General features: G+C 44.3%; 1 protein-coding gene across 6 annotated transcripts in view; it reads right to left on the bottom strand.

The window, feature by feature from the left end:
* Positions 1-18,984, bottom strand: part of SLC25A51 (solute carrier family 25 member 51) — a 49,256-nt gene extending 30,272 nt beyond the window's left edge. For 2 of the 6 annotated variants that reach the window (XM_063609031.1, XM_063609030.1), the window contains exons 1-2: positions 18,683-18,826; positions 14,419-14,543 (exon numbers count right to left, since the gene is read on the bottom strand). The gene's annotated coding sequence lies outside the window, so the exon portion shown is untranslated. Of the gene's footprint in view, positions 1-14,418; positions 14,544-18,145 lie in introns of all 6 variants that reach the window. The other 4 variants (XM_063609029.1, XM_055293642.2, XM_063609032.1 and 1 more) reach the window with 4 other exon arrangements.
* Between the last annotated feature and the right edge of the window lie 3,594 nt (positions 18,985-22,578).

The following is a 22,578-nucleotide window of genomic DNA, read 5'->3' as shown; positions in this document are numbered from 1 at the left end:
ATAGAGAGATCCCATGCCTACAAAAAAGTTAAAAATTAGCTGGGCATGGTAGCACATGCCTGTAGCCCCAGCTATGTGGGATGCTGAGGTGGGAGGATCAGTTGAGCCAGGGAGGTCAAGGCTGCAGTGAGCCATGATTGCACCACTGCACTCCAGCCTGGGCAACAGAGCAAGACTCTTGTTTCTAAAAATAATAACAATAATTTAAAAATTAAAAATAGTCAGGCGCAATGGCTCACACCTGTCATCCCAGCACTTTGGAAGACCAAGGTGGGAGGACTGCATGAGGCCACAAATTTGTGCCCAGCCTGGGCAACATGGTGAGACTCTGCCTCTACAAAAATCAAAATAAATTTGTTGTGCATGATGGCGTGCACCAGCTACTGGGAAGGTGGAGGCAGAAGGACCTCTTGAGCCCAGGAAGTTCAGGCTGCAGTGAGCTGTGTTCATGTCACTGCGTTCCAGCCTGGGTGACAGAGTAACACCCTGCCAAAAAAAAAAAAAAAAAAAAAAGAACATACGATCCAACAATCCTACTTCTGAGGATATAACCAAAATAATTGAAAGCGCAGGCTCAAAGACCTTGTACACCCACGTTCACAGAAGTACTATTCACAACAGCCAAGAGGTGGAAGCAATCCAAACCATATTTAAGGGTTTCAATGGGAAATAATAAAAACAACAAAAAACCGGCTAGGTCTTTCACTTGGAACAAAAAATTGCCAAGTTCCTTATGTTTTTTTTTCCCTCCTCATACTACACACATACTGTGGTGAACTGCTCAACACTCAGGACAAAAGATGTTAAAGAGAACCATGATCACTCTCAAAGTAGAAAGCGCAGAGCTGAGGCACAGAAAGAATCAGAAAGCATTAGTTCCTGAGGGGCGTATATCTGCCGGAGCCACCGATGTGTAATGAATATGGAACACACACACAACCATAATTTTCCTTCTAAGACTACAGATTAAGAAAATAATTCACACAACATGTCCACAAAGATTCAGCCATAAGATAGTCACAGCCAGGCTTTTAACAGCAAATAATGAATACAAATGCTCAACAGTGAAGGACACAACGTGTAAGTGAAGATGCATCCACAGGATGACACATATAGTTATTACAAATAAAGAAGTGTTTAAGGTTCAGTGTAGGATTAATTTTGAATTTTTAATGGTATTTAGATGCAAAGTAAAAATTAAATAGCATATGTATGTCAGATACCTATGTCAGGGGAGGTAAGACATGCAAATAATTAGACAACAGGGAGATAAATGAAGTCATGGAAGGTATCAAGGCCGCGTACAGCAGGAGGTCATTAATCAGCTGTCTGGAGAGAATGACAGGCAGGACATGACCCGTGGGCTCGGCTCTGAAAGCTGAATAATGGTCACTATGCACAAAAGGGTGAAGCACATTTTAGCCAATGGAGCAGCACAGGCTAAGGCATAGGTGTTGGGCTAATGGAACAGTGGCATCGCGTTCTTGGAGGTTACTTGTGTATGCCCCGCAGAGGCACAATGTAGGTGGAGAAGGATAGGTAGCTGATGACAGAGAAGCAGGTTAGGACCCTCAGGAAAATCCCAAGACCCTCTGAACAATACTACATTATATATATATATATACAATATATACAATACTACATTATATATATATATTTTTTTTTTTCTTTTTTTTTGAGACAGTGTCTCACTGTTGCCCAGGCTGGAATGCAGTGGTGCAATTTTGGCTCACCTGTAGCCTCAACCTCCTGGGGTCAAGCAATCCTCCCACCTCAGTCCTCTGAGTACCTGGGACTACAGGCACGTGCCACCACACCTGGTTAATTTTTTTTTCTTTGAGATGGAGTCTCACTCTGTTGCCCAGGCTGCACAGATCTCAGCTCACTGCAACCTCTGCCTCCTGGGTTCAAGCGATTTTACTGCCTCAGCCTCCCAAGAAGCTGGGATTACAGGTGCGCACCACCATGCCGAACTAGTTTTTGTATTTTTAGTAGAGACAGATTTTTGCTGTGTTGGCCAGGCTGGTCTTGAACTCCTGACCTCAGGTGATCTGCCTGCCTCGGCCTCCCAAAGTGCTAGGATTACAGGTGTGGGCCACAGCACCTGGCCCGATTTTTGTATTTTTTTTTTGTAGAGATGAGGTTTCACCATGTTGCCCAGGCTGGTCTTGAGCTTCTGAGCTGAAGTGATCCAACCGCCTCAGCCTCTCAAGGTGCTGGGATTACAGGTGCAAGCCACTGTGCCCAGCCAAATTATTTTGCTTTCTCTTGTGAAGCAAATGAAAGAAACTATTTTACTTAAGTATGTTACACTAAGATCTGTATGTCCTTTTCTAAGAATATAGACTATTATTAAGAAAATGTAGACATCTGTACAATCTATGGCCTAATGCCTCTTTGGAGTTTGAGCTGCTTTGCTGTCATGTTCCTATTAGAAAAGATGAACTCTTCTTAACTAAGAGCAAGTTAGGACTAATGTCACTGCAGGCCCAAAGTCTACCCTAAGGAAGGTAATACAAGGAGTCAGGAAACTTCTCCCCACTCAAAGAAAGTCACTTGGTTGTATCCAGAGAGGTGAACAGTGTCAGAGCTGAAACCTTTCACTGTCCCTCCCTGATGAGGAGAGCCATACCACCTCTAAGTAGAGTCCAAAATATTTTGTTCAGGTGAAGAAACCTGCTCTGAAAAATTTGTTTCACTGCCTTTTAAACAGAGAGAAATTACTTCCAATTTTGGCAGTTACTAATGAGGTTAGATTATGAAGTCACCTGTATGCTCCATTGAGAGATGCCAGATTCCTTGGAGTTGGGCTGTTTATAGATCCAGTAACAACAACAAAAAATCATTTAAATAAAAATTCACAAAAGAAACGTGTATTACCTACATGAATAGAGAAAAAAAGCTGGAAATCAATTAAACACACAGAGAGCCTCTCCTCCAGGCTCACTGGCCTACTCGGGTCTCTTCTCACCTAAACTAATGCAAGGGACCCTGCAGCAATCAGCCTGACTCTGTTCACGCTCACCAACCCCTATTCCCTGCCCTCTTCAACCTACTCATCATTCTAAAAAGAAACACACACATACTACTAAGTGAAAAACGTGAGGTATGGAACAATGCATTTTGGAATCTACTATCAGCACAGAGATACCTCAGTGTTTAGAATGGTTGCACAGTACTCTATGAAATGACTGCACTGTATACAATTTATTCTACCTCCTATTTATGGTTGCTGTTTTTTTTTTTTTTTATGGTTTTGTTTTGTATTAGTAAGGTCTGGAAAAGCCTGTGAACAATTCAGCTTGCCAAGTGTGTGAGTGGGTATACAAAAGATACACGTTTTTAATTCCAAGACCTTCCAGAGAGTGTCTAGAGGAAAGGTCTAATTAAACCTGCCCCCACCCACCATTTTTTTTTTTTTTTTTTTACTTTTTTTTTTTTGAGGCAGAGTCTTGCTTTGTTGCCCAGGCTGGAATGCAGTGGTGCGATCTTGGCTCACTGCAACCTCCACCTCCTGGGTTCAAGTGATTCCCCTGCCTCAGCCTCCCGAGTAGCTGGGATTACAGGTGCCCGCCATCATGCCTGGCTAATTTTTGTACTTTTAGTAGAGACGGGCCATCAACATGTTGGCCAGGCTGGTCTTGAACTCCTGGGCTCAAGCGATCCGTCTGCCTTGGCCTCCCAAAGTGCAAGGATTACAGGCATGAGCCACTGGCCTGGCCTTTTAAAAAAAATTGTATTTTAAGTTCAGAGGTACGTGTGCAGGTTTGTTATGTAAACTTGTGCCATGGGGTATGCTGTACAGATTATTTTGCCACCCAGGTATTAAGCCTAGTACCCATTAGTTATTTTTCCTGATCCTCTCCCTCCTCCCACCCTCCACCCTCCTATAGGCCCCAGTGTGTGTTGTTCCCCTCTATGTGTCCATGAGTTCACATCATTTAGCTTCCACTTATAAGTGAGAACACGTGGTACTTGGTTTTCTGTTCCTGAGTTAGTATGCTAAGAATAATGGCTTCCAGGTCCATCCATGTTCCAGCAAAGGGCACGATCTTGTTCTTTTTATGCCTCCATAGTATTCCATGGTGTATATGTACCATGTCTTCTTTATCCCATGTACTACTGATGGGTATTTAGGTTGATTCCATGTCTTTGCTACTGTGAATAGTGCTGCAGTGAACATGGCTGTGCATGTATCCTTATAGTAGAACTATTCCTTTGGGTATTGTTTTTTTCTATTTCGCCTTTAAACAATGCAGCAATGGGCAACCTTGTACCTATACCATGTGAATTGTTTGGCCATTAAAAACTTCTTTTTTGAGACAAGGTCTCATTGTATTGCCCAGGCTACAATGCAGTGGCACAATCATGGTTTACTGTAACCTCGAACTCCTAGGTTCAAATGACCCTCCTGCCTCAGCCTCCTGAGTAGCTGGAACTACAGGCATACACCACCACATTCGGCTTTTTTGTTGTTTTGTTTTGTTTTTTACTTCTTTTTTTGTAGAGAAGGGGTCTTGTTATGTTAGCCAGGCTGGTCTCCAACCCCTAGCCTCAAGTGATCCCAAAGTGCTGGGATTACAAGGAGTGAGCCACCTTGCCTGCCACTGAAAATCTGTGAGTACGATTCCGCATCTTTCGTCTCAATTGACCACTTCTTTACTATACATTGTCACATATGTTGCCCATTTTTCTGCTGGCACTTTGGTTGTCTTATTGATTTGTAAAATATCTTTTGGATATGAAGAAAATGAATCTATTTTAGTCAAATTGTGGCAAATAATCTTTCCATGTCTATATCATTTTTATACACTGAAGTTCTTAATTTGAATATTAAACATATCTCAACTTCTAGATTTCATGTTCTCCTAAGAAGGTCTTCATTACTTCAAAATTATAAACAAGTAATCCAGGCTTCCTTCCACAGCTTTTTTTTTTTTTTTTTTGAGACAGTCTCACTCTATCATCTAGGATAGAGTACGGTCGCATGATCTTGGCTCACTACAACCTTCCTGGTTCAAGTGATTCTCCTGCCTCAGCCTCCCAAGTAACTGGGACGATAGGTGTGTGCCGTCATGCCCTGCTAATTTTTGTATTTTTAGTAAAGACATGGTTTTGCCACATTGGCCAGGCTGGTCTCAAACTCCTGGCCTCAAGTGACCTGCTTGCCTTGGCCTCCCAAAGTGCTCAGATTATAGGCCCTTCCATAATTTTTATGGTGAATTATCACATATACTGTAATCTCTCTGGAATATCAGTATAAGAAGTGAGGCAAAGATAAGAGACTGCCAACATTACTGATGACTGAACTTTGTTTCCATCAGTCGCAGTATAACCTAAATACCCACGGGCATTTGCGGTTATTTCTGCACTCCATTCTTTTCCACAAAGAGCCTAGTATTTCTTCTCTAGTACTAACCTGTTTTAACCTATTGCAGCATCAAAATATAGTTCATCATCTAGTAGGGCTTCCCCCTCCAAAGAGAATTATTACAGTTTTTCTGGCCCTCTCACTTTTCTCAGGTAAACTTCAGTGTACTCTTCCCCGAAATCCTGTTGGTGTTTTATGGTGGAAGATGCATCCACAGAATGAAGCATATATATTTAAAATAGGCTGAGTGGCCTGGCACAGTGGCTCACGCCTATAATCCCAGTACTTTGGGAGGCCAAGGTGGGTGGATCACTTGAAGTCAGGAGTTTGAGACCAGTCTGGCTGGCCAATATGGCGAAACCCCATCTCTACTAAAAATACAAAAATTAGCCAGGCATAGTGGTGTGCACCTGTTGTCTCAGCTACTCTGAAGGCTGAGGCAGGAGAATCACCTGAACCCAGGTGGGGGAGGTTGTAGTGAGCCGAGATTGCACCACTGCACTCCAGCCTGGGTGACAAGTGCGAAGCTCTGTCTCAATAAATAAATATTTAAGGTTCAGAATAGTATTAACTTTGAATTTTTAGTGGTATTTAGATGGAAAGAGTGAAAATTAAAGAGCATATGTATGTCAGGTACCTATGTCAGGGGAGATGTGCAAATAATTAGACTATAGGGAGGTAAGTGCAATCACAGAAGGTATCAAGGCCCCGTGCACCAGGAGGTCATTAACTAGCTGTCCGGAGGGAATGACAAGCAGGACATGGCAAGTCTATCTTAATTTTAAATACTGATCATCTTTCCAAAATTGAACCTTAACTTTACAAGAACTTGGTATCTTCCTATTTACTTACAACTCTTTGCAAACTTTAAAGCATTAAAATTTTCTTCACATAGATCTTATTTCTTACATCTATGTATTTTACCTTTTTGGTTACTATTATATTTTTAATTTTTATTTATTTATTTATTTATTTATTTTTTATTATTATACTTTAGGTTTTAGGGTACATGTGCACAATGTGCAGGTTTGTTACATATGTATCCATGTGCCATGTTGTTTTGCTGTACCCATTAACTCGTCATTTAGCATTAGGTATATCTCCTAATGCTGTCCCTCCCCCCTCCCCCCACCCCACAACAGTCCCCGGAGTGTGATGTTCCCCTTCCTGTGTCCGTGAGTTCTCATTGTTCAATTCCCACCTATGAGTGAGAATATGCGGTGTTTGGTTTTTTGTCCTTGCGATAGTTTACTGAGAATGATGTTTTCCAGTTTCATCCATGTCCCTACAAAGGACATGAACTCATCATTTTTTATGGCTGCATAGTATTCCATGGTGTATATGTGCCACATTTTCTTAATCCAGTCTATCGTTGTTGGACACTTGGGTTGGTTCCAACTCTTTGCTATTGTGAATAGTGCTGCAATAAACATACGTGTGCATGTGTCTTTATAGCAGCATGAGTTATAGTCCTTTGGGTATATACCCAGTAATGGGATGGCTGGGTCAAATGGTATTTCTAGTTCTAGATCCCTGAGGAATCGCCACACTGACTTCTACAATGCTTGAACTAGTTTACAGTCCCACCAACAGTGTCAAAGTGTTCCTATTTCTCCACATCCTCTCCAGCACCTGTTGTTTCCTAACTTTTTAATGATGGCCATTCTAACTGGTGTGAGACGGTATCTCACTGTGGTTTTGATTTGCATTTCTCTGATGGCCAGTGATGATGAGCATTTTTTCATGTGTTTTTTGGCTGCATAAATGTCTTCTTTTGAGAAGTGTCTGTTCATGTCCTTCGCCCACTTTTTGATGGGGTTGTTTTTTTCTTGTAAATTTGTTTGAATTCATTGTAGATTCTGGATATTAGCCCTTTGTCAGATGAGTAGGTTGCAAAAATTTTCTCCCATTCTGTAGGCTGCCTGTTCACTCTGATGGTAGTTTCTTTTGCTGTGCAGAAGCTCTTGAGTTTAACTAGATCCCATTTGTCAATTTTGGCTTTTGTTGCCATTGCTTTCGGTGTTTTAGACATGAAGTCCTTGCCCACGCCTATGTCCTGAATGGTATTGCCTAGGTTTTCTTGTAGGATTTTAATGGTTTTAGGTCTAACATTTAAGTCTTTAATCCATCTTGAATTAATTTTTGTATAAGGTGTAAGGAAGGGATCCAATTTCAGCTTTCTACATATGGCTAGCCAGTTTTCCCAGCACCATTTATTAAATAGGGAATCCTTTCCCCATTTCTTGTTTTTGTCAGGTTTGTCAAAGATCAGATAGTTGTAGATATGCGGCATCATTTCTGAGGACTCTGTTCTGTTCCATTGATCTATGTCTCTGTTGTGGTACCAGTACCATGCTGTTTTGGTTACTGTAGCCTTGTAGTATAGTTTGAAGTCAGGTAGCGTGATGCCTCCAGCTTTGTTCTTTTGGCTTAGGATTGACTTGGCGATGCGGGCTCTTTTTTGGTTCCATATAGTTTTTTCCAATTCTGTGAAGAAAGTCATTGGTAGCTTGATGGGGATGGCATTGAATCTATAAATGACCTTGGGCAGTATGGCCATTTTCACGATATTGATTCTTCCAACCCATGAGCATGGAATGTTCTTCCATTTGTTTGTATCCTCTTTTATTTCATTGAGCAGTGGATTGTAGTTCTCCTCAAACAGGTCCTTCACATCCCTTGTAAGTATTTTATTGAGGATTTTTGGATCAATGTTCATCAAGGATATTGGTCTGAAATTCTCTTTTTTGGTTATGTCTCTACCAGGCTTTGGGATCAGGATGATGCTGGCTTCATAAAATGTGTTAGGGAGGATTCCCTCTTTTTCTATTGATTGGAATAGTTTCAGAAGGAATGGTACCAGTTCCTCCTTGTACCTCTGGTAGAATTCGGCTGTGAATCCATCAGGTCCTGGACTCTTTTTGGTTGGTAAGCTATTGATTATTGCCACAATTTCAGAGCCTGTTATTGGTCTATTCAGAGATTCAACTTCTTCCTGGTTTAGTCTTGGGAGGGTGTATTTGTCGAGGAATTTATCCATTTCTTCTAGATTTTCTAGTTTATTTGCATAGAGGTGTTTGTAGTATTCTCTGATGGTAGATTGTATTTCTGTGGGATCGGTGGTGATACCCCCTTTTTCATTTTTTATTGCATCTATTTGATTCTTCTCTCTTTTCTTATTAGTCTTGCTAACGGTCTATCAATTTTGTTGATCTTTTTCAAAAAACCAGCTCCTGGATTCATTAATTTTTTGAAGGGTTTTTTGTGTCTCTATTTCCTTCAGTTCTGCTCTGATTTTAGTTATTTCTAGCCTTCTGCTAGCTTTTGAATGTGTTTGCTCTTGCTTTTCTAGTTCTTTTAATTGTGATGTTCGGGTGTCAATTTTGAATCTTTCCTGCTTTCTCTTGTGGGCATTTAGTGCTATAAATTTCCCTCTACACACTGCTTTGAATGTGTCCCAGAGATTCTGGTATGTTGTGTCTTTGTTCTCGTTGGTTTCAAAGAACATCTTTATTTCTGCCTTCATTTCATTATGTACCCAATAGTCATTCAGGAGCAGGTTGTTCAGTTTCCATGTAGTTGAGCGGTTTTGAGTGAGTTTCTTAATCCTGAGTTCTAGTTTGATTGCACTGTGGTCTGAGAGACAGTTTGTTATAATCTCTGTTCTTTTACATTTGCTGAGGAGAGCTTTACTTCCAACTATGTGGTCAATTTTGGAGTAGGTGTGGTGTGGTGCTGAAAAAAATGTATATTCTGTTGATTTGGGGTGGAGAGTTCTGTCGATGTCTATTAGGTCCACTTTGTGCAGAGCTGAGTTCAATTCCTAGATATCCTTGTTAACTTTCTGTCTCATTGATCTGTCTAATGTTGACAGTGGGGTGTTAAAATCTCCCATTATTATTGTGTGGGAGTTTAAGTCCCTTTGTAGGTCACTCAGGACTTGCTTTATGAATCTGGGTGCTCCTGTGTTTGCTGCATATATATTTAGGATAGTTAGCTCTTCTTGTTGAATTGATCCCTTTACCATTATGTAATGGCCTTCTTTGTCTCTTTTGATCTTTGTTGGTTTAAAGTCTATTTTATCAGAGACTAGGATTGCAACCCCTGCCTTTTTTTGTTTTCCATTTGCTTGATAGATCTTCCTCCATCCCTTTATTTTGAGTCTATGTGTGTCTCTGCATGTGAGATGGGTTTCCTGAATACAGCACACTGATGGGTCCTGACTCCTTATCCAGTTTGCCAGTCTGTGTCTTTTAATTGGAGCATTTAACCCATTTACATTTAAAGTTAATATTGTTATGTGTGAATCTGATCCTGTCATTATGATGTTAGTTGGTTATTTTGCTCGTTAGTTGATGCAGTTTCTTCCTAGCTTCGATGGTCTTTACAATTTGGCATGTTTTTGCAGGGGCTGGTACCGTTTGTTCCTTTCCATGTTTAGTGCTTCCTTCAGGAGCTCTTTTAGGGCAGGCCCGGTGGTGACAAAATCACTCAGCATTTGCTTGTCTGTAAAGTATTTTATTTCTCCTTCACTTATGAAGCTTAGTTTGGCTGGATATGAAATTCTGGGTTGAAAATTCTTTTCTTTAAGAATGTTGAATATCGGCCCCCACTCTCTTCTGGCTTGTAGAGTTTCTGCCGAGAGATCAGCTGTTAGTCTGATGGGCTTCCCTTTGTGGATAACCCGACCTTTCTCTCTGGCTGCCCTTAACATTTTTTCCTTCATTTCAACTTTGGTGAATCTGACAATTATGTGTCTTGGAGTTGCTCTTCTCGAGGAGTATCTTTGTGGCGTTCTCTGTATTTCCTGAATCTGAATGTTGGCCTGCCTTGCTAGATTTGGGAAGTTCTCCTGGATAGTATCTTGCAGAGTGTTTTCCAACTTGGTTCTATTCTCTCTGTCATTTTCAGGTACACCAATCAGACGTAGGTTTGGTCTTTTCACATAGTCCCAAATTTCTTGGAGGCTTTGTTCATTTCTTTTTATTCTTTTTTTCTCTAGACTTCCCTTCTCGCTTCATTTCATTCATTTCATCTTCCATCGCTGACACCCTTTCTTCCAGTTGATCGCATGTGCTACTGAGGCTTCTGCAATCTTTGCGTAGTTCTCGATACTTGGCTTTCAGCTCCATCAGCTCCTTTAAGCCCTTCTCTCCATTGGTTATTCTAGTTACCCATTCGTCTAATTTTTTTTCAAAGTTTTTAACTTCTTTGCTATTGTTTTGAATTTCCTCCCGTAGCTCAGAGTAGTTTGATCGTCTGAAGCCTTCTTCTCTCAACTCGTCAAAGTCATCCTCCGTCCAGCTTTGTTCCGTTGCTGGTGAGGAACTGCGTTCCTTTGGAGGAGGAGAGGTGCTCTGCTTTTTAGAGTTTCCAGTTTTTCTGCTCTGTTTTTTCCCCATCTTTGTGGTTTTATCTACTTTTGGTCTTTGATGATGGTGATGTACAGATGGGTTTTTGGTGTGGATGTCCTTTCTGTTTGTTAGTTTTCCTTCTACCAGACAGGACCCTCAGCTGCAGGTCTGTTGGAGTTTACTAGAGGTCCACTCCAGACCCTGTTTGGCTGGGTGTCAGCAGTGGTAGCTGCAGAACAGCGGATTTTCGTGAGACCACAAATTCAGCTGTCTGATAGTTCCTCTGGAAGTTTTGTCTCAGAGGAGTACCCTGCCGAGTGAGGTGTCAGTCTGTCCCTACTGGGGGATGCCTCCCAGTTAGGCTGCTCGGGGGTGAGGGACCCACTTTAGGAGGCAGTCTGTCCGTTCTCAGATCTCCGGCTGCGTGCTGGGAGAACCACTACTCTCCTCAAAGCTGTCAGTCAGACAGGGACATTTAAGTCTGCAGAGGTTCCTGCTGAATTTTTGTTTGTCTGTGCCCTGCCCCCAGAGGTGGAGCCTACAGAGGCAGGCAGGCCTCCTTGAGCTGTGGTGGGCTCCACCCAGTTAGAGCTTCCTGGCTGCTTTGTTTACCCAAGCAAGCCTGGGCAATGGCGGGCACCCCTCCCCCAGCCTCGCTGCCGCCTTGCAGTTTGATCTCAGACTGCTGTGCTAGCAATCAGCGAGACTCCGTGGGCATAGGACCCTCCAAGCCAGGTGCGGGACACAATCTCCTAGTGTGCCGTTCTCCAGGCCCGTTGGAAAAGCGCAGTATTAGGGTGGGACTGACCTGATTTTCCAGGTGCCGTCTGTTACCCCTTTCTTTGACTAGGAAAGGGAACTCCCTGACCCCTTGCGCTTCCCGAGTGAGGCAATGCCTCGCCCTGCTTCGGCTCGCACACAGTGCGCTTCACTGACTGTCCTGCACCCACTGTTTGGCACTCCCTAGTAAGATGAAACTGGTACCTCAAACAGAAATGCAGAAATCACCCGTCTTCTGTGTCGCTCAGGCTGGGAGCTGTAGACCGGAGCTGTTCCGATTCGGCCATCTTGGCTCCACCCCCCGCCCTGTTCTAAATTTTTTAACTATTTTACTTTTTGAGATGGGGTTTCACTATGTTGCCCAGGCTGGTCTTCAACTTCTGGGCTCAAGCGATCCTCCTGCCTCAGCCTCCCAAAGTGCTGAGATTACAGACATGAGCCACTTTGCCCTGCCTGATTATTATTATTCATAGGCTATTTACTTCCATCAATTTTCTAACTAGTTTTTGTTTGCATAAGAAAAAAACAAACAATTCTTGGGTATTAAGGTTAGAACCAGCTAACTTACTGAATTCCTACTATGTCTCAGTTTTTTGGTGAATGTTTTAGTTTCCACCATGTAAAAGATCACTTGCAAAAAATTTTGCCTTCTCTTTTATGTGTAATTCTTTCTTCTTATTGAACTGACAAATACTTCCTGAACAAAATTAAATTATAATAAAGGATTATAATAAATTATAATTAAAATCCCTATATATAATTACGTATATATAATTATAGTTCTTATATTTTTCTTGACACCTGTGGGAACTCTCCTAGGGATTATCATTAAGTTGGCTTTTGGTTTTTAACAGGAAGTTCTTGTCATCTGAGTGTTCATAATCCAGGTCCTAGCAGTTTTCAAGTTTACACAGGGAAACAAATCATCAAGACCCAAAAACGTTCACTGATGAGTTGAGTTATATAAGATTTATTCCACTCAAGTATCCCTCCTCCCTGTTTATCATCTACCCCTGCCCATCTGTAGGACTCTACTGTAAACATGAAGTGAAGGAGGCCTTCCTACTGCTATCACATAATTTCATCTCACACATTATGCCAAAAACCCCAAGACTTCAATCTATATTCATTCTAAGAATTAGTAGAGCTGCAATTATAACTTAAGTTCCTGCCCCCAACTATTAACTATGAAATTGTGCTTCCCATTAAAAATGGATTCCAGGCCAGGCGCAGTAGTTTACACCTGTAATCCCAGCACTTTGGGAGGCCGAAGCAGGCAGATCACTTGAGGTCAGAAGTTCAAGACCAGCCTGGCCAACATGGCGAAACCCTATCTGCACTAAAAATACAAAAATTAGCCGGGGGTGGCCAGGCACGGTGGCTCATACCTGTAATCCCAGCACTTTGGGAGGCTGAGACAGGCGGATCACCTGAGGTCAGGAGTTCGAGACCAGCATGACCAACATGGAGAAACCCCGTCTCTATTAAAAATACAAAATTAGCCAGGCGTGGTGGCACATGCCTGTAATCCTAGCATTCGGGAGGCTGAGGCAGGAGAACTGCTGGAACCCAGGAGGCAAGGTTGCAGTGAGCCAAGATTGCACCAGTGCACTCCAGCCTGGGCAACAAGAGCAAAACTCCATCTCAAAAAAAAAAAAAAAATTAGCCGGGCGTGGTGGCATGCATCTGTAATCTCAGCTACTCGGGAGGCTGAGGCAGAACTGCTGGAACCCAGGAGGCAAGGTTGCAGTGAGCCAAGACTGCACTACTGCACTCCAGCCTGGGCGACACAGCAAGACTCCGTCTCAAAAATAAATAAATAAATAAAATAAAAAAGGATTCCATTTTTCTAGTCAACTGATAAGTCAAACTGAGAGAATTTTCAAACACGGGAAAGAAATATACATTTATTATTGTTGTACTGAAGTTCAATCACCTCCACACCTTCCCACCACCAATAACCCAAGAGTCTATCTTAAACTTTGGTCAAATGCTTTTAGAAAGCTCCTGAGATGATCATACAAACACTGGAGATAGCCAGTGTAATATTTAAGAGTACAGCCTCTGGAACCTACTAATTACCTACTTAAATCCTAGCTCCACCACACATGTACTGTGTGACCTTTGACAAGTCACTCTATTGCTTATTCTCTTTATAAAACACGGCTATTAACTACCTCATAGACTCGCTCAATTAACTGAGATAATAACATGTAAAGTGCCCGGGACAGCAGTCTAGTGTACAGTAGGAACTCAACAAGGGGAAACTATTTTATTATTCTTTTCTGTCTTTTCTGACTTATTCATTTGGTGTATTATGTTAGCATATTTCTTGGTGATTACTCACTCTTGCAATATGTGGATAAATGCTACTTGGCTGTGGTGAAATATTCTTTTATCATATTGCTAACTTCCATTTACTAATATTTTAAAATTTCATATTACTGTTCATAACAGATCATGTTGTCATTTTTTTTTCTTCTTTTACAAGACAGGGTCTCACTCTGTCACCCAGGCTGGACTGCAGTGGTACAATCATGGCTCACTGCAGCCTCAAGCTCCTAGACTCAAGCAATTCTCCCAGCTGGGACCACACACGTGCACCACCATGCCTGGCTAATTTTTCATTTTGTAGAGACAGGATCACTCTGTGTTGCCCAAGCTGGTCTGAAGCTCCTTGGCTCCAGAAATCCTCCTGCCTCAGCCTCCCAAAGTGTTGGGATTATGGGCATAAGCCTTGGCACTCAGATAAGTTTTCAGTTTTAATACTATCTTCACATCAAGTGCCAGTGTCAATGCTCCACTGGCTTTGTAAAAAGAATATGTGGTTCTCCGCCCCCCACCCCCATCATACTGTAGAACAACTTAAATCTTATCAAAATGATCTGTTCCTTGAAGTTTAATAGCATTCACCTGTGACATCATCTGAGCCTGGAGTTTGGCAGGATGATAGCTCTGTGATAATGTTCCCAATTTCTTCCATTGTTATTGTTCTGTTAGGTTCTCTCTTCTTGAATCAATTTTGATAACTGGATTTCCTTAAAAAAAAAAAAAAATTCTGGTTTAATTTATATCGCCTTTTTTTTTTTTTTTTTTTTTTTTTTTTTTTTTTTTTTTTTTTTTGTAGAGATAGGGTCTCACTATGTTGTCCACGGTGGTCTCAAACTCCTGGGCTCAAGTGTTCCTCCCATGCTGGCCTCCTAAAGTGTTGGGATGATAGGCATGAGCCACTGCTCCCAGCCTATTTTTATTATTAAAGACAGGGTCTTGGCCAGGTGTGGTGGCTCAAGCCTGTAATCCCACCACTTTGGGAGGCCAAGGCAGGCGAATCATGAATGAGGTCAGGAGATCGAGACCATCCTGGCTAACACGGTAAAACCCCATCTCTACGAAAAATACAAAAAATTAGCCGGGTGTGGTGGCACACGCCTGTAGTCCCAGCTACTTGGGAGGCTGAGGCAGGAGAATCGCTTGAACCCAGGAGGCAGACGTTGCAGTAAACCAAGATCGCAGCACTGCACTCCAGCCTGGGTGACAGAGCAAGACTCCATCCAGAAAAAAAAAAAAAAATGATGACAGGGTCTTGTTCTGTCACCCAGACTGGAGTACAGTGGTATGATCATGGCTCACTGCAGCCTGGACCCCGGGGGCCTCAGTCTCCTGAGTAGCTAGGACCACAAGTGCATGCCACCATGCTTGGCTAACTTTTAAAAAACATTTTTTTAGTAGAGAGGGGGCCTCGCTATTGTTGCCCAGGCTGGTCTTGAACTCCTGCCTTGGCCTCCCAAAGTGCTGGGATTTACAAGCCAATGCACCCATCCAACACTTGCTGTTTTAAAAAATTATTTCTAACCTGTGTACTTATGTTCCCTTTTTTCTTGAGCAGGGTTATCAATTTATCTAATTTATAACCTTCCCACTCCTAGCAAAGAAGCAGCTTGTGAATTACCAATTTTACTATTTCTCAGTTTTGTTTCGTTTTGTTTTGTTTTTTGAGACAGAGTTTTGCTGTCACCTGGGCTGAAGTGCAGTGGCTACCTCACAGCTCACTGCACTCTCTGCAGCCTTGACCTCCTGGGCTCAAGCGATCCTTCCACCTCAGCCATCTGAGTACCTGGGACCACAGGCCCACATCACCAAGCCCAGCTAATTTTTGTATGTTTTGTAGAGACAGGGTTTCTCTACATTGCCCAGGCTGGTCTCAAACTCCTTGGGCTCACGCCATCTGCCAGCCTTGGCCTCCCAAAGGGGACTACAGGCATCAGCCACCATGCTCACCTAGTTTAAAAAAAAAAAATTTTTTTTTGAGACAGAGTCTCACTCTGTTGCCCAGGCTGGAGTGCAGTGGCACAATCTTGGCTCACCGCAACCTCCACCTCCTGGGTTCAAGCGATTCTCCTGCCTCAGCCTCCCGAGTAGCTGGAATTACAGGCGCACCACCATACCCGGCTAATTTCCGTATTTTTAGTGGAGACGGGGTTTCACTATGTTGGCCAGGCTGGTCTCGAACTCCTGAGCTCAAGTGATCCAGCCTGCCTTGGCCTCCCAAAGTGCTGGGATTACAGGCGTGAGCCACTGTGCCTGGCTTGTTTTCTTGTAATTCTTAAGTGAGACAAGTATTTTTATCCTTTGTTTCATAACTTGACTGTTTAAGGCTATGTACTTTTCTTTGAGCAAAACTCTTACTACTTAAGAGAGTTGGCATTTTGTCTTAACTCTGCTTGCTTATAAGTGTCCCAGAATCTTCAGTTAGTCAGTTTAGTGTTGTTATTCACAGTAAAAATAAGATTAAAAGGAAAAAAAGGTTCCAGAATTATCATCTGTTCCCTCTCTCCTCTCCCTTTCTTAATGTACAGAGTTTTGGGGCTTAATATGATTAACTTCAAGATATGTTCTAGACACTGAAGTTTGTCACGGTATTAAGTTTGATAATTATTAGTCTACCACATCCTTACTTTTTACTGATTCAGCTGATAGGTATGAGTTAAAAACTCTTATTAGTACACTTACAAGCTAAGATTAATCAATATTTGAAGTTCTAAAACTTAGTCTAGAAATGCTTGATACCTATGTAATGCTTTGCACTTCTTCAGTTTCAGAATTAAACAATGTTAAATCAACAAGAATATTTAGATTAATGTACATGATTACATGATATTGTGACAAAAATTTATGAATGTCAAAACCATTTTTACACACTGAGCACACAAAACATTTTAAATTCTAAAGTCACCACCTACAAGCTGTTTACATATGCTCCTCGACAGTACAAGCCAAGTTATTTGCGTACTTGAACAACAAGAAAAATTTTGTCCATGTTCACTTTTACTGGAATGTTACTTGTATTACTTTCTGAAATTTTGCAAATAAAGGTTAGTTTATTTATGACTCTGTGTGAGAATGGGGACTGTTATTAAGCAGAAAACTACAGCTAACAGAAGTTAACCATTTATTGACTACCATATCAAACTATTTTAAGAACATTACTGTACATTGCGATTCTCAGATTTAAAAAATAGGCCTAGATGGGGGAAAAATGTTATGAAACCCTCCTGGACTTTACAGATTTAAAGCTTTTTCTCTAGTTTAATCCTACACACCAGGATGGTGTGAACATGTTCTTAATTTAGCAATAGAAGCATAATGTGCACAGCATTATTTGGTAGTGCAGTTTAGAATTTTGCATGTTTACCTATACTGTGAACATGGTTAAATTTCTTTGCTAAACTGATCTTTATATTTTTATTCATTAATGTGGATAATTCTTTGCAATTTATTGCAAAATTTATTTACCATAACTTTACGCTTGTTTGCTACGTAAAACTATCTCATCATAAGGGAGCAGTTAATGAACTTGATTTTCAAGCAACTACAAGTGTCAAGCTTCTGTGACTAAGAAAACAGTGTAAAGTCTAAAACCTTATTGTAATTTACAGCCTACATGGATCAGCATGATACAGATATGACCCCAGCACAAAGGTCTCTGCAAACTGGGGAGAGGGTGACTCCAATTCTCAAAGGATGTGAATTTCCACTAGTCAGCAGGTCTGAGTCAGCATTCAGAACAAGATCAGCCCGGGTCTAATCCTGGTTATGACACTATCTTGCCAATATAAAGACAAAGAAATATCTAATTTTAAAATCCACTAATCTGAGTTTGCTTTCATTTACCAAACGAGAGATCAGATGAGTCAACTCCTTGCTTATTTTTCCCTGAGATGCGCTAAGGGTGATTCCAGTTCCAAAGCGGTAACCTGTGCTCTAAACCACTATGGGATCTTAAGAGTCCTAGCACCTTTTGATCCTATGGAATCCTTTCAAAGCACGGCGAGGAGCAGCTCAAAATGGCAAGGTCACTATACATTTCAAGGGCTTCTGTTTCACAGATTACAAGTAGAGAGAAACAGAAGGTGGGAATTAAGATCGGCTAGGTAGAGCTGTGAGGTGCAAAACAAAGGTTATGCAGAAAGTTGAGGTGCTGACCTACTCCATCTAGCTAAACTGAACACCAAATAATGGATGGAGACTAACACCACCAACACCACCGTCCCCGAAAATTCTTGTACAAGTGAGCTCCCTACAACGCGATGCAACATGGTGTCGCAGAACAAGCATTGCCAGGTTATGTAGCTGAACTTACTGTTCTCCAGGCGTCCATTTCCCCAACCTGTGAAAGGCGGGGAGGGGGCTGGACAAGATCACTAAGTCCTCTTCCGTCTCTGACACTCCACAGTCAGGGGTCCCGAGGTGAGGCCGAAATCCCAGTCTCCCGGGAGGCAGGGGCCCTTGCGCGGTGCCATCCCCGCTCTCCCCCGGGCGCAGGCAGCGCCCTGCTCCTCCCCGCCCCTTCGGTTCCTGTGCACCAGGGAGGTGCCTCCCCAGCCCAGGGCGTGCCCAGATGAAGGGACAGCGCCTTCGCGGGAAAAGTCGCTCAGCAGCCGGACAAACACCCGCGGCAGGCGGGGGAGCCGGGAGCCGAGGAGGCTCAGAACTGATTCCGCGCGCGCCGCCTGGGTGGGGCCCGCAGGGGCCCGGCCAGGGCAGCCGGAGCGCATAGAAGACAGGGATGGGCCCCCAGGGCAGCAGGCTGCCCCAACGGGCCCTTCGGCGCGTTTCCCCTCCCTCCAACCTCATGCGAAGAGAGCCCGGTGCTTCCCCACGCCCGTCCCACACTCACCCATCACCGCCGGCGTCCCGCAGGACGGCTAGCGAGCCGGGGCCCGCGCAGGCGCAGACCGTGACCGACCCCGCGGTTGGGGCGCAGCGCGACGCGCTAGGCGCCGTTGGGGTCACGTGAGGGAGACACCGCCCCGCCTCCCCTCCCTCTGCCCGCGGCCCGCCAGATGTCGCCAGCCTACTTGTCCTGGCCGCAGGCCGCCGCGGCGGGGCAGGTAGAGGGCCACGCCAGCACACCTGTCGAGCTGCGGGCTCCGCTAGCCACCATGCTTCACCCTTGATGCCGTACGGTGGCTTCAGCGTGCCAGAAACAGCCAACGCGTTCTCTAGCGCGCTGCCTGCAGGGGGCGTCTGGGCATTGTCGGTTTTAGGTGCATTGTCGTTTTGCGGGGCGAGCGCCTTCGCGGAAAACTCCAAAGTGCCCTCTGTGGAGCCTTGTTGGGTATCTTCAAACCTTCAGAGGGACCTTTTATCAGCGACCCATGCCGCAGTTCACAGAAGAACACTTTGTGGGTGCTTTGGGACATATGGATCACTTTTGAACTCTTTTTCCTTTGAAGCTCAGACAGCTTGCGGGGGGCTTGGGAGGAGCGCTGCCCGGGGAGTTAGAAGGCCTGGCCCAAAGTCATAGCCCTCATACTTCTTGAGAGTGACCTTGGATGAGTCGCTGGACCCTGAGCCCCAAATCCCCGTCTGAAAAGTAACCCGTGCCTTGTATGCGTCCTCGGGCTGTTGCAGGAGTCTTTGGAAATCATGGTTCTGACTCTGAGTTGGAAACTGGAAGCACACAACAGATGGGAGGCGATGAAGGAAACGGAAAGGTCGGCCTGAGGGGAGAGGCGTTTCAGGAGGCTTGTGGATGTGTGAAGTGTGTGCACTGTGCTTGGCGCGAGCCCAAGCAGTAACCCCACCCGAGTGGAGCGTTCTTGGGGGGATCGGCTCCGGGTGGGCGACGTTCCCCGCGTGCCCCCTTCCCCCGAGAGCACTTTGTAGACACTGACTCCAAAAGCGGGTCTGATCTCTCTGCCCAGCCCCGCTTTGGCTGGCGTGCTTAAGTGCCTCTCGGGAAGCTGGAGACCACCCTCCCCCATTCCAGCAAACGCTCCATTGAGGAGCCTACTGCGTGTCAGGTCCTAGGGAGCTTAGCGTCTGATGAAGGATACAAAAACAAAAGACTGGAAATTCAGAAGCATGAGGTTCTCCCTCGAGGGAGAACCAGAGATGGCTTCACAGAGTAGACGTTTGAACTGGGCCTTGGAGGATGGATGAGTGGAATTTGGCCCAGTGGAGAAAGTCATAGCAGCAGGAGATAAGATTGTAAGGGTCAGGTGGTGGGGCTGGATAGTGCGAATCTTGACTGTCAGACACAGACACCTGCCATCTAATTAGTATGCGAGGGATAAATTTTGGACTCCGCAGGATAAGGACAAGGCTACACAATGGCTTAGAACGATTTATCGGGCAACAGTTGGAAAGGGCCTTTGCCTCAAAATTGTTTGCCCTGTCTTGTGTGAATGCCTATTCAGATGCATTATTTGAAAAATAAATGAACCAGGCAGGCATCCAGCGTGTTCATAAGCATAAATAATTAATTTCAGATTAGAATGGAGAGGTTATTCTCCTGCAGTAAAACCCGAACAAGAAGGAAAAGACTGAAATTAAACACACAATTGGGGCACACCAGACTCAGAAAATCCCAGGCTAACGGGAAAGCTCAGGTCTGGAGCTGAGCCCAGTCTGCTGCTTTTATTGCTGCTGCAGGCCACAGCACAGGCCTCTGCCCCTCCAGCTCTTAGTTCCTTGTCAGAAACCCCCAGGCCCTTCATTGGCTCTTCTTGGGCATATAAATGTTGGGGATGAAAACCCTCTATTTCTGGATTCCGGATCCATCTTAAAGTTAGCCCTTCATTTCTGTCCTCATCCACCCATTCCTGCATTCCATACCTCCAGCCACTAGTCAGCTGCCAGATATCCTCCAACCCAGCTATGATCATGTCATCCCCCAGCTTAAAAATCTCCAATGGTTCCCTCTTGCTTCCCCCAGTAAATCCAAACTCCTTAACTTGGTGCACGGGGCTGTCCTGTCCTGGCCCTTTTGCCAGTCTGTCCACCTCAGCCCCAACTATATTCTGTGCTTTAGCAATATGCAGTCTCAGTGTTTTGCAAATCCTGTGTTCCTTAAGCCTGTTCCCCCTTTCACCACTGATAAATATTAGCCCTTCACCAAACAGCCCTTCAAGGTCCTTTTGCCTCTTCCTCCTAGAAGCCTTCCCTGATCATCTCAGGCAAAATTGAAGGTTCTTGCCCCTGCCTTCCCATGGCCCAAAGTTTGGGGCGCTTCTGACATCCTGTCCTATGTGGTGGTCACTCATGACAGTGTGATCTTTCCCACCGCCAGCTCATGAGGGCAGAGCTGTCTGGCTTTTTCCTGGCTCTCCAACTCAGCACTTGGCAAAAAGAGCGCCTAGGAGATGTTTGCCGAAATGAATTGCGGGTGGAGAGCAGGGCATTTCACCTGCCTTGGAAGGCAGGGCCTGGGTTCTTGGGGGAAAAGGGCCATAGGAAGGTTGCTGGTGGATCTTTGCTTAATCACCCTCCACTCCTCCCCTCAAAAATTGCTTTCTAGAAGGTTGTCTGGTGCCCTCAGACTTCATTGGCTCTTAGGTGCACGAAAACAGCCTTACGCAAGCTGTCAGTGGAGTCTCAGCTACTGTGAGTGACTATCTCTGCCACTCCCCTTCACACCCCCAGTACCAAATGGCCAAGGGCCAGCCAGCCCCTTGGTGTTCCCTTCCCTGAACTTGCTGCATTCTTTTCACGCCCCCCAACGCTTGCATATTTTTTGTCCTCTGTGCCTAAAAGGTCTTGCTTGCTTCATAACAATGTCCTGTTCCTCCTACCTGACTCAGTTGAGAGGTTTCTGGTCACTGCTGCCCCATCTGACCTCACTACATCCTGCTGCAGAGCCCCTCAGTGCTGTCAGCCCCATCCTCCCTGGCCCCCACCTCAGGTCCTTGCAGTCTGTTCCCATGGCTGGTCTGTGAACTCCAGGACCTTCTCCCTTTCTGCTTCATTCATGTCCAAACCTGCTCTGATCCAGGAACTACGTGCATCTATATTTATAACATATAACGGAGACCAAGGGTTTACCCTGCAAGCCTAGGAGATTGTTAGATTGTTTTTTCTCTTCAATTTATTCATTCATGCATTTTAACGCTGGTGGGGACCCACTGAATCAGTGATTCTTAGCCCTGTTTCACATTAGAATCATCTGGGAAGCTTTGAAAACAAAACAACACCCAGCCCCCGCCCCACTCCCCGGCCCCACTTCCCCGCCCCAGAGGTTCTGATTTAATTGGTTTGCAGTGGGACCTGAATCTTAATATGGTCTAAAATCTTCCCAGGTGTGCTGAGGTTGAGAACAACAGCGTTCAATTCTTGCTTCCCCATGTGCCTGAAGATAAGAATCTCTTGAATTTGGGCAAACTACCTATGGGCCATACACTTACAGCACCAGCACTGAGTCACCCAGAAGTGTGTTAGAAATGCAAAATTCTGGCCCCAGTAAACCAGGATTGGTATTTAACAAGTACACCAGGTGTGCTGTGTGCACATTACAGATTGAAAAGCATTGACCTAGATTCTAGGTCCTAGACGTCTGGTTAAAAAATAGATCACCAGGCTGGGCATAGTGTCTCATGCCTGTAATCCCAGAACTTTGGGAGGATGAGGCAGGAGGATCACTTGAGTTTGAGACCAGCCTGGGCAACACAGTGAGACCCTGTCTATAAACAATAAAATAATTAGCCAGGCGTGGTGGCACACATCTGTAGTCCCAGCTACCTGGGAGGCTGAGGCGGGAGGATTGCTTAAGTCTGGGAGGTTGAGGCTTCAGTG

The sequence above is a fragment of the Symphalangus syndactylus genome, chromosome 9 (genome assembly GCF_028878055.3).
Source record: "Symphalangus syndactylus isolate Jambi chromosome 9, NHGRI_mSymSyn1-v2.1_pri, whole genome shotgun sequence".
Lineage (NCBI taxonomy): Eukaryota > Metazoa > Chordata > Mammalia > Primates > Hylobatidae > Symphalangus > Symphalangus syndactylus.
Note: the sequence above shows the minus strand (reverse complement) of the source record. Positions and strands in the feature narration are given on the sequence as shown.